The sequence below is a fragment of the Wolffia australiana genome, chromosome 10 (assembly GCF_029677425.1).
Source record: "Wolffia australiana isolate 7733 chromosome 10, ASM2967742v1".
NCBI classification, from domain to species: domain Eukaryota; kingdom Viridiplantae; phylum Streptophyta; class Magnoliopsida; order Alismatales; family Araceae; genus Wolffia; species Wolffia australiana.
In genome coordinates this window covers 11,976,922-11,988,014 of record NC_135844.1, presented here as the reverse complement: position 1 = coordinate 11,988,014, position 11,093 = coordinate 11,976,922, and the positions used below count along the sequence as shown (strand labels likewise).

Here is an 11,093-nt window from a genome sequence, read left to right as displayed (position 1 = left end):
AATTATTCTCGAGCCCAAAGTCAATTTTGTAATGGATTGGAGTGAATCTTCTGGATCAATGCAGGGGAGACTGAATTCCTCTTCAAGCAGATGGGGGCTGGAGGGTCTCACGTCCTTGCATAATCCAGGGACCATAACCAAGAAATTTATAGGCCTCCTATGACCATCAGTTTTCAAAACCACCCATTACAGTTTTTTGTAACTGATCCGGTTTCTACACATTTGCAACCACAGCAGTATAATCATGTTATGCCTTAATCCCATCCTCATTAAACCATACAATTGGGATGCAATTATTCATAATAACCGTGATAAACAGTAGTGTGTGTATCCCCACATTTAGATCCAACATCTATTTGTACAATACATTATTAGAAGACCTCTTTAATGCTACGACGGATAGTAATTAAGGGATGATGGGGTCGGATGATAGCGACAACAGAAATTTAAAAGAAATAGAGATATATTTATGTTTAAAGATAGTGAAACAACCTCCATTCTTTATTTCTAGGCTTTTCGAAATGTTTTTTTCCAATTATTAGTTAGTCATCACTCTCTTTCTCCCTTCTATTGTTCTGTTCGTGTCTCTTAGCTCTCTCTATAAACTTGCAGGTAGTTTCACCTCCTCATTTAATGTTTCTGCGGACCACCCCACCTACTACACTGACCCTGGCTTTCCTTTCTTGCGCGCCGAAAGGATCAATAATTTAATTGGATGACAGCTAAGCCCACAAATGTGAAGCCTCATTCCGGCATAAAAACTCTCCCGCAGATACTGCTTTCTAACGAACTGCTTTGTAAGGATCAATAATCATTCTGAGTTTTTCTGCATGGAGACCTGGGCAATAGGGTTCTTTGTCTCGTGCATTACACTGGCTATCTTTCTTATACAAAGGCCACGAACACGACAAAGTTTGCCGCCAGGGCCGTCATCCATTACCATTATAGCTCATCTCCTCTGGTTTTCAAGGACGGTGTCCGAGTTCGAATTCTATCTCAAGAACATATGGGCCAAGTACGGGCCCCTCGCGACTGTCAAACTTGGCCCTTTCGCCATGGTTATGGTTGCCGACAGGCATCTCGCCCACAAGATGCTCATCGGCCATGGCGCCATCTTCGCAGACAGGCCGCCACCGCCTCTCACAGTTGAATCAATCGTGGGCCGCTGTCGCAACATAGCAATTGCAGGCTATGGCCCCTCATGGCGGGTCTTCAGGCGAAACTTAGCCGGAGTGAGTACCCTGCCCATCGCCAAGAACGCCAGGGCTCTCCAGTGGTCTGTACAGATCATGATTGAAAAACTCCGAGGAGCCCAATCTGAGTCCCCCGGTCACGCTGTTCAGGTCAGGGAGATCTTTCAACACTCGGTGATCTTCTTTACGTTCGTTTTATGCTTTGGCGAGAAGCCGGACGCGGAAGCCGTGAGAAGAATAGAGGACGCGGTGAGGGGTTTTTTGCGTTTCGCCTCCGGGCTCAACTTGTTAACCATGGTTGACAAGTTCTACGCATATCTCTTCAAGGAGAGCTACAATGACCCGGGCCAATATTGGCTGCTGCTGAAGGATACCTTCCTTCCTCTGATAAGAAGTCATTTAGAGAAAAAAGAAGCCGGGCTCTTGGGGGAGAACAATCTAGGCGTCTGCTACCTAGATCGCCTTGTCGACCTCCGCATTGAAGAGAACAGAAGTCTAACTGAGCACGAGATTCTTGTCCTCTGTTCTGAGTTCTTTTTGGCTTCCATTGAAAACACCACGCATGCGCTGGAGTGGATCATGGCGAGCCTTGTCAAGAACTCTGCCATACAGGAAAAGCTGGCAGAGGAAATCCTGAAAAAACCGATGGATGACGACCTCCAAAATATAGCGTACCTCAAGGCGGTGGTCTTTGAGGGGTTGCGGCGCCATCCTCCAACACATCTTCTAATTCCGCACGCAGTCTCTGAGGACGTGACGGTGAACGGGTACAGTTTTCCAAAGGGCACAGTTGTGAACTTTGGGGTGGCGCGGATGAACCTTGACGCGGATATGTGGCCGAATCCGCTGGAGTTTCGTCCGGAGAGGTTTCTCGCAGGAGGAGAAGGGGAAAGAGTGGATATTACTGGTAGAAACAAGATACAGATGATCTCGTTTGGAGTGGGCCAGAGGATGTGCCCGGGAATGGGCCTTGCACTGCTTATTCTTGAGTACTTAATTGGGAATCTCGTGCGAGAGTTCAGATGGGAAGCAACCTCTGAAGGGGTCGACCTGTCAGAGAAACATGGCCTCGTAGTCTCCATGAAGAATCCCCTCCGAGCCTGTATTACCAGCCGTCGCACATCACCGACATCGTAGACGGCATAAAATTTTTACCCTCAGTAAAATTACAAAACACGGGAGCTTACCAAGCCACAGTACTCTCTTAAATAATTGATGTGTGCGTGTGATGACTGTTTTTTATGCTGAATTGATGTTTAATGCTATTGAATGATTCCATATTTAAATGACTTATCTTATATTTAAATGACTTATCTGATTTCATATTTTTTATGCTTAGAGTAGTTTTGAACCCGGAGGGTGCCCAAGGTTCATTAAATGATATCATAAAAAATTAAAGTACATTAATGTCTATTTACCATTTTATCTTTTATATCAAATAAGCTTTCTCCATAAGAAAACAAACGGGTCTTAGGAAGAATTTTTCTTTTTTAGTAAATGCTCAAAATTCTGGTTAATTTAAAGAGGACAATGTACGAGGGGAGGGAAGTTGGGATCTTTAAGTAATTATTAAAGATTTAAAAATCATATCTTTCATTAAATGTTGAATCATCAGTAAGAAAGGGTAACTCCAATGGATGATCAATTTCCAACCAATCAAATAAATACGTAACATCTTGGATTGTGTTATTGGATGCACAATTAGGATGTGATGGGGGAACAAAGTACAGTACTAGAAATAACAGATCAATTGAAATGGAAAATTTGCGAGATGAGTCAATGGGAGATTCACTTGTGTAAAAGTCATAAAATAAATCCCTGCTTATTATGTAGGTTCTCCAACTTATGAGTTTATTTTTTCGTAATTTTGTAGCACTATTTTGAATGTTACGCAAGAGAGAATCATAAAATATCCAGAAGTGCTTTTGAAAATTTTCATTCTGAAAAATCCTCACTTCCACACATCTTTCACCCATGGTGGTTGAACCCAATAAATACTAGATCTACCCCAACATAAAATAAGAGTTGATGATAACAAGAACAGAAGAAGTCAACCAGGATATGGGAAAAACACAAAGTTGTAGTGAAACATCTTGTGACCTTGGTCTGCAGATCATCATAATAGGTTATGTATTTTTATTATAAAGATATGAGTTATTGCTAACATTGAAATAAAAAAGTACCTTCTAGGATTGTGTCATTGGATGCACAATTAAGATGTGATTGGGGAACAAAGTACAGTACTGGAAAATAATAGGTCAAATGAAATGGCAAATTTGCGAGATGATTGAAAGGGAGATTCACTTGTGTAAAAGTCACAAAATAAATCCCTGCTTATTATGTAGATTCTCCAGCTTATGAGTTTATTTTTTGTAACTTTTTAGCACTATTTTGAATGTTACGCGAAAGAGAATCATGAAATATCCAGAAGTGCTCTTCCGAGATCTAATTTTTAAAATCCTGACTTCCACGCATCTTTAACCCGTGGTGGTTGAACCCAATAAATATTAGATCTGCCCCAAGATAGAATAAGAGTTGATGACAACAAAAACAGAATAAGTCAACCAAGATATCGGTAAACCACAATGTTTTAGCGAAACATCTTGTGATTTGCTATCAAATATTTAAATTATTTGACACTGAAATAGATTTTGTGACTGTTTCTTATTCAATATCATTGAAAATATATTTAGTACAAGTTAACCGCATTTATTTGTTCATTTAGATTAAGTATGCACACTTTTAAAGTATCCTATTAGACATTGGAGGTTTACTTGGTGAAGGCTTGGGCATCTGAAGAAAAGAACACTTTCGAAGTCAACTCAAAGAAGATCAAGCATCGTCACTGTGAAAGACAGAGACCCACCATAATAATATTTCTTGGCTTCCTTGAAATTCCGTCTTTCCAATGGTTTTCTTGGAGGCTGATAATTACATTAATATGGTATTTTTACTTGTACATCAATTTATTTTATGTTCTAAGTCTCATTGAAGTGATCATAAATATATGTTAGTGAAATACTAAATATATTATTTATATGTATATTTATATTTTAAATTTCTCTTATTTAATATTACTCTAACAGAGTATTTGACTTAATACTAAATAAATAAAATAACCTTTTAAATCCAAAAATATAAATATGAATGTTTTTAATAAAATTTTTTATTTATTTCTCGAATTTAATGTCATGATGCTGGCAATCCACTATAGGGATTAAAGGAGATAGAAAGTCAGAGGATGATTTTTAACAGCTTAGATCTATCCAAATTTAAATGATGATATCTGACAATCCAGGAGGATTTTAGGACTCAAACTTTCTTGTTCCCATCTTCATTCTATCAATCCGCCTTTCAAATATAAACATATATATAATCTCATCATAGAGAAAAAGGACCATTGGATTGTCCCCTAATAAAGACTAGGACAGTCATTTTCACATTTGAAATGTCAATAAGATTCCTCCTTGTATTCTGAGGGTGAAGGTTTAAATCAAAACCCAGTAAACCATTTTACCACTTGGCCAATCGTCATACGGCAACAAGGTAAAATCATAAAATTTTCTAACTTATATCTTGCACCTTTTTGCTAGGTCATCATTGCTGATAGCCTAGGTTTTGGTAACCCTCTACACCTTCATAAAATTTACCAATCACCAGAAAGCATTCAATGCATCCCAACGACCATCGGCGATGGCAAGTCTGCACCGCTTGCCTTAGGTCTGCTGCTTGGGGTGTGTATTTCCACCATCTCAATGGCTATCAGCAATGGTATTTTGTTAATCTGCTTCACTGTCTTCCACACACTCCACTGCTCTCAATAGTCACCTGGTGATCCCCAAATGCCGCCTAACTTACTTTAATAAGAACTAATTAGGGTTTCCAATCAAATTTCCATAAAAATGTCCAAAAATACTTTATAAATTTTGAATAAACTAGGAAAAATAGGAAATAATTTCTAACCTTCCTATAATTCTTTTGAATTACTAGTCATTAGTTTGATTTCATTGTATTATATTCAGTTATGAAAATAAATAAAAGTGAAAATTACGAATCAAAGCTAACATTCACATGTGCAATACTTGCTCCATGTGTATTCCATACTTCCTAGCCCTCTACTGATAAAACATTTTTATGAATATTAGTTTAGAAGCCCAGATTGACATTTCTAACATGAATTTCAAGTAAAACAATAAAATAGGTTCCCAAGGAGGAAGTATCACCAAGTAACTGAATTTTAATATTAATTATTAATTATTGGTCTGACATTTTATGGTGCAGAAATATGTCAAGAACTCACTTCCCCAATGCCCCACGTAATTTGCTACTCGTGAGGACCTTAAAGGGAAAGGGTTCAATGATGAGAATAGCAGGAATGTTGAGGGTCTCAACAGATTGGCTGCCTTCTAAATTTTCAAGGGAAACCCGTCAAAGAGGTGAGGAGGAGACAAGTTCATCCATCTTCTAGTTCCCATAGCACAGAAGGCGGCTGATGTTTTTAACGCACACCCAACAACACATTATGTCCATCCAAACACTCTACGAAAGCCTATGAACTAGGAATTATGAGTACAATTATATGACAGCATGGTGATGGTCGACAACTCAAAAAGGAGCAAACCATGATGCATCTCCTATACCTGCTCACACTTATGTTTTATGTTCTATGGCCCTGATTTTAATGAAACAATTGTATTCATAAATTGGAGTACCTAGTGATGGAAATATATGTGGCCGGCAAGCCAATCACACATGCCACATCTCGTCCGATGATCATTGGTAGAACATATTCATTATAGTAAATGTGTGACGCTTATAATGAAGTTCATGAATACATCATCAGACTTAGTGAATTATGATGAGATCGTAATAGGGAGATCATTAGTATTTAAGAATGTGTTCTAAACATACCTATTCGAAGGATACGTGAGAAGGACATTGAAGTATCCAAATAGAATAGCACTATCTAGCCTCATTCAAATGATGAGTATGGCCGGTCTCGTAGCCATTAGTTTGGAGACACTAAGGATAGATAGTGGGTGATCTTTAGTGGAAAGAGTTCACTGAATTGATCTGTACGAATCCCTGAATGGTATTAGACCGAAATGTTAATCAAGTCGATTCACGTCACGGTTGTGTACGTAGTCCTTAGACTTGAGACACCAAGGACGTCTTGTGGATGGACAGTCGTACTTTGACTATAGCCAACGAGTCTCTAATCATGTGATTCTAAACGGTCTTAGTTCAGGTACATCAAGAAGTTCACGAGGAAGATTAAGTGGTAAAGATGGGATCGTGCACCCTCAGTACACAAGGTGACAGCTCGAGGAAGGCGATGTGATGAAGTCCTTGGTTAAGGTAGTCAAATATCGAAGCAGAGTTCTCCGATGATTTTCGAATGCAACAGTACCAACTTAGATGACAGACTAGGGTGTGAGAGTTGACCATACCCTAAGTAGTCAATGGAGCGTCAAGTGGATGAGGGATTATACATACATGGTAACCAATGATGACCAGGTTCCATGAGTGAGTCAATATACACTCCTTTGTATCTTCTAGAACATGAGGTGTAGCTTTGCACCCCACATGTTGGAAACTCAACCTATCGATTGGGTTAAATCGATTCAATGTTAGATAATATATATGATAATAGAGTTAATTAATTTTGAAGGCAATAAAGGCTATTGGGTTGTTGGAGTTGTTAATTAGACTAATACATGGGCCTACAAGGTCATACGCAAATGATCTTTTGGATGTTGGAAGATATACTTATGCTTTAGGAATTTTTATGAAAAATGCCCGCTTACTATAAATAGGGGAAGGCCCTGAATGATATTAACCTATCCAGAAATTTTCAGGGGCCTTTCCCCTTCTTCTTCCTTTTTCCCACACCCCTCCTCATGCCTGATGCGATTGGAATGGCGAAACGATGATGGTGGAGGTAGGATGGGGCTGGTCAAGGAGAAGAAGGAGATTCAACGTGCGTAGGATCACGTGGATACATCTAGAGGCTGCACACTTGAGCAGCTTAACTCGTCTCATTTTGGGATCCAAAAAATCATGAACGCGATCCATGCAAAGGTACTTCGTTTCATGATTTTAATGATGCCTTTAGATTCCATTCAAGTCCTTCACTGCAGAATATTTTGATTTCTTCATCCATATGTGGCCTCTTGAATCCAATACCTAAAATGGAATAAAACTGAAATCTACAAAATGAATGATCAAATCACTTGGAACAGTTTGCATTTGTGTTCAAGTGGAAAGGTTGAGGGTCTTCCCTTATGTATAATGTGAAAATACTTTTTAAAAAATCAGAATAACTTTTATCAACCTTTCAAGTCAATGAATTGCATCATCCAATAGATAAACTAATGCTGACTGATTTAAACAAACTGATCAGACACGTATCTAGCATGTGGGGTGACACGCTACATCTCATGGTTTAGAAGATATAAAGTAGTGTGTATCAAATAGATCATGGAACTTGTCTATCATCAGCTCAATGTAGGTATAGCCCCTCTTCTGCTTGACTCTCTCATGATAAGTTAGGGTATGGTGAACAATCAAAACCATAATCAGTCATTTGAGGTAATACTATAGCATTATAGAATCATTACATGATGTAACACGACGTGCTTGGCTTGTCACGTTGCACGATTAGAGTGGTTGCTTTGATGAAATTCTGAGTAATAAAGGCAAGAAATTAAAAGAGAGAGGGAGTAAATGAGAAACTGCATTGACCAGCCGACGCGCGACGAGGATCAGGTATCGAGACTGGGTGTCAGGCCTTGCTTGAGCTCACAATGATTCGAAGGATCAGCTCAAAGACCGACGAAGCAGAGGACGAGTCACCATCTAGTGGTGTCCATGCCGTCGTTGATAAGGAAGTAGTCCAAAAATGTCAAAGGTAATCCTATCAAGATATGGTAGCTAGCAGTCCGAGACGAGTACTAGAACAGATAATAATACTGTGAATATAAGGAGGAGCAAGGAGAGAAGGAAGTAACCTCGAGGAGAAGCCCGGAGCAAGTCATCCTGGACGCTGGTGGGTGGCTCAGCCACTGGGATATAGGTGAAGATAAGTTGCACGGTACATCTGGGGATCGCAGTTAGAGCTATCGGAGTAGCAGCCCCCAACTCAGACAACAGAAACCTCCGTAGAGAGGGCCGCTCCTGATGCAAGATTTTGAGAAGATCAGCAACACGCTGATACAAGGTTGCATTCACACCAGGGCCCACTCGACGGGGAGACTGAACAAGGCGGTCATCGAGGTCGCAATGATCAGGGCCGAGTCGAGGGGAGTGCAAGTCGTGCTCCCTAACAAAGGCACATACGTCGAGCTATGGAGGCGTATGGAGAGCCCGCCGTAGATAACGATACAGTCGAGGAAATGTGATGGCGAGGATGCCAACACGTCACCATCAAACGTGTCGCCACGGTCAACCGGAGTCAACATGCCTGCAATGGACCCAACGGCGAAGTCAACCAAAGTCAACACGCCACGGTCAACTAAAGTCAACACCAAAGTCAACACGCCGCAACCGTCGACAAGCATGTCTCCACCCGTGCACGTCCCTACGCGCGTCATGACACGATGCCAGAGGCACATCTACAACTGCCCTTTGGCGTGACACGGCACACGTCATTAAATTCTCGTCTTTAATTTCTCGTCATTTTCTCTTTCCTCCAAGGCCTATATATAGGCCATTGTTTTCAAGAAACATTAGGCAGTCATAATTTAGAGAATTGAGTATTGTTTTACTCTTCTTGGAGGATTGCCCAGCCTCCCCTATCCCTCTTAACCCTAGCCGTCGCCACCGCCGCCGCCGCCGCTGCGCGACGTCGGCCTTCCATTCGCTCCCCCATCCTCTCTCTCTCTCTCTCTCTCTCCCTCCCTCTCTCTCTCTCGCCTTACAAAGGATGCCCAGGCCGCCTGATGCAGGATGGATGCGGTCGGCGTCCTGCGGTGGAAGCGTGCGGTCCGTTCGTCCCTCTCGGGGACGTTCATCTTGGGCGGCACGACCGCCTTGTTGGTGGGCGTCCCGGAAAGGTCCTGCACGGGGCCTCAATTTCTAGAAGCCGAGGGTCACCATTCTCCACCTGGTCAACGCCCACGGGGTCGTCGTAGAGGCATTGGTGGGCCTGACGACCGGTGGGCGGATAGGTTCAGCCGACCGGATAGCGAATACGGCGGCGAACGATACAACGGCTTACGGCAGCCAAGGGGCGCGATGCGGCGAGGCGGCGTGGGGCACGGCGGCGAGGCGGTGAGGCGGCGCGAGGCGCAGCGGCGAGGCGGCACGGGGCGCGGTGATGAGGCGGCGCGGCGTGGCGGCGCGCGGCGCAACGACTTCGGGCGGCGGCGCGGAGCGGAGCGCGGGCGCGCGGCGGCGCGGCGCGACACGGTCTGGCGAGGCACGGGCGGCGCGGCGCAGGAAGGCGTGGGTGGCGCGCGGCGGCGCGGGGCAGCGCGGCGCGTGGCTCTCGCGGGTGGCGCGCTGGCGGCGCGCAGGGGGCTGCGGCGGCGGCGGCGGCTGCGGCCACCTAGGGTTTCATCGGGTGTGGCCGACGGACAGGGGGGGGGGGTGGAACGGGACGGGCGGCCAAGTCAGCCCCGTTCCGTTCCGCCCTACACTCACTCATCTTCTTTTCTTCTTTCTTTCTCTCACGGGAACGGGACGGACTTCTTTTCCAAAAATTAAACAAGACTTAAGATGGAACGGGGGCCCTCTCCGTCCCTTATGTAGGGAAGGAAATGGGCCCTAAGGAGGGATCATAAGAGGGGGAACCCATTAGGATAGGGTCCCCTCTTAAGCCCACTAGTACATGGCTTATTTTAACATGAAAATTTAGCTAAACCTAGGAATTAAACTAGATATTAGAGGAAAGAAAGTACCTAGATAACTGAGGGCTACGCCATCACCGCCCCAGCCAGCGCCACCCAGGCCACCCAACCAGGGCCGCCAAGGCCGCCCCAGGCCGCCCACTTGGGGCCACCCAAAGGCCGCCCAGACCGCCCCAACTAGGGCTGCCCAGGCCTCCCCAACCAAGGCAGCCCGCGCCGCCCCAACCAGGGCTGCCAAGGCCGGCCCAACCAGGGCCGCCCAGGCTGCCCCTGCTAGGGCCGCCAAGGCCGCCCCCAGGCCGCCCGCTTGGGGCCGCCCAAATGTCGCCCAGGCCGCCCCAACCAGCACTGCCCAGACCGCCCCAACCAGGGCCGCCCAGGCCGCCAAGGCCACCCGCTCGGACTGCCCAAAGGCCACCCAGGCCGCCCCGCAAGACTGCCCAGGCCACCCTATTGGATCCGTGACTCTGCATCGAAGCGCCCATCAGCCGTCTCACTCACCACCAGGGCCGTTCAACGCCCGGAACGTCCAGATTCCCTCGTCCAGTGGGCCTCTCAACGCCCGGATTCGCCCAGCCTCGTCCACTCAGAATTTCCCCATCCTCTTCACGCACCACGGTGCCGAGGTATGCCTGAACTCTTTGGTGTCGAAGTGTTCCCCGCTCAGTATTTTCTCGAGAAGTTTCCACCGTCGTCAGAATTAGATTTGGTTTGAATTTTCCACTCTTCTCCCTCTTTCTCGAGTGTCTCCTCGCGACGCGAACTCGGGTATTGATTTTGGTGCTTTGGCATCGTCGCGTTGGGGGAAGACAATACTCCCGCCCTTGATAAGGGTCGGAGCTGCACCACCAGTTTTTCATTGGTTTTATAGTCCGAATCTGATCGTGTGTATTTCTGTGGCAGTTTTATCCCACCCTTTACTTGTCATCATCCATGCGTCACCTCAGTCACCTTTTCCTTAGTCGTCCTACGTCAAAATGACTAGCCGACCAGGTCTCAATTGTCGCGAGAGTTGGTTCAACGGAGGGGGGGTGCAACGTCAGCCGCGACG

General features: G+C 44.8%; 1 pseudogene; it reads left to right on the top strand.

Annotated features, from left to right (window-relative positions):
* Positions 1 to 830: 830 nt before the first annotated feature.
* Positions 831 to 2,330, top strand: LOC144708290 (cytochrome P450 89A2 pseudogene; annotated as a pseudogene).
* The last annotated feature ends 8,763 nt before the right edge of the window (positions 2,331 to 11,093 follow it).